General features: G+C 55.0%; 1 protein-coding gene across 1 annotated transcript in view; it reads right to left on the bottom strand.

Annotated features, from left to right (window-relative positions):
• The window catches only part of LOC119586503 (myocyte-specific enhancer factor 2-like), a gene marked incomplete in the record, with an annotated part of 157,797 nt that overhangs the window by 157,380 nt on the left and 139 nt on the right, over positions 1-278 (bottom strand). Inside the window, 1 exon segment of the mRNA XM_037935246.1 lies at positions 89-278.

Genomic DNA, 278 nt, shown 5'->3' with positions numbered 1-278 from the left:
ATTTTCCAAACCATGCATGATAACATTACGAATAACAGCTTCAAGTAACAACTCAAACCACAAGCAAGCGGTTCGGGAAACAACCTACCGGGGCTTCCTCTCGGCGACTGCAGGCACGGCTTGGGGAGGCCACACTGGCCGGCCTGGGTTGCACAGCCCGGTATCCTGTAGATCCTCGCTCGTTACGGCTGCCACGTACGGCACGGACACGCATGCACACGAACAGGTACGAATAAGCAGGCACTTCCTCACCCCTGGTACTTTAAAACTTCCGCGTC

This window comes from Penaeus monodon, chromosome 21 (assembly GCF_015228065.2).
Source record: "Penaeus monodon isolate SGIC_2016 chromosome 21, NSTDA_Pmon_1, whole genome shotgun sequence".
Classification (NCBI taxonomy): domain Eukaryota; kingdom Metazoa; phylum Arthropoda; class Malacostraca; order Decapoda; family Penaeidae; genus Penaeus; species Penaeus monodon.
The sequence above is the reverse complement of the archived record's forward strand: the minus strand, read 5'-3'. Positions and strand labels throughout refer to the sequence as shown.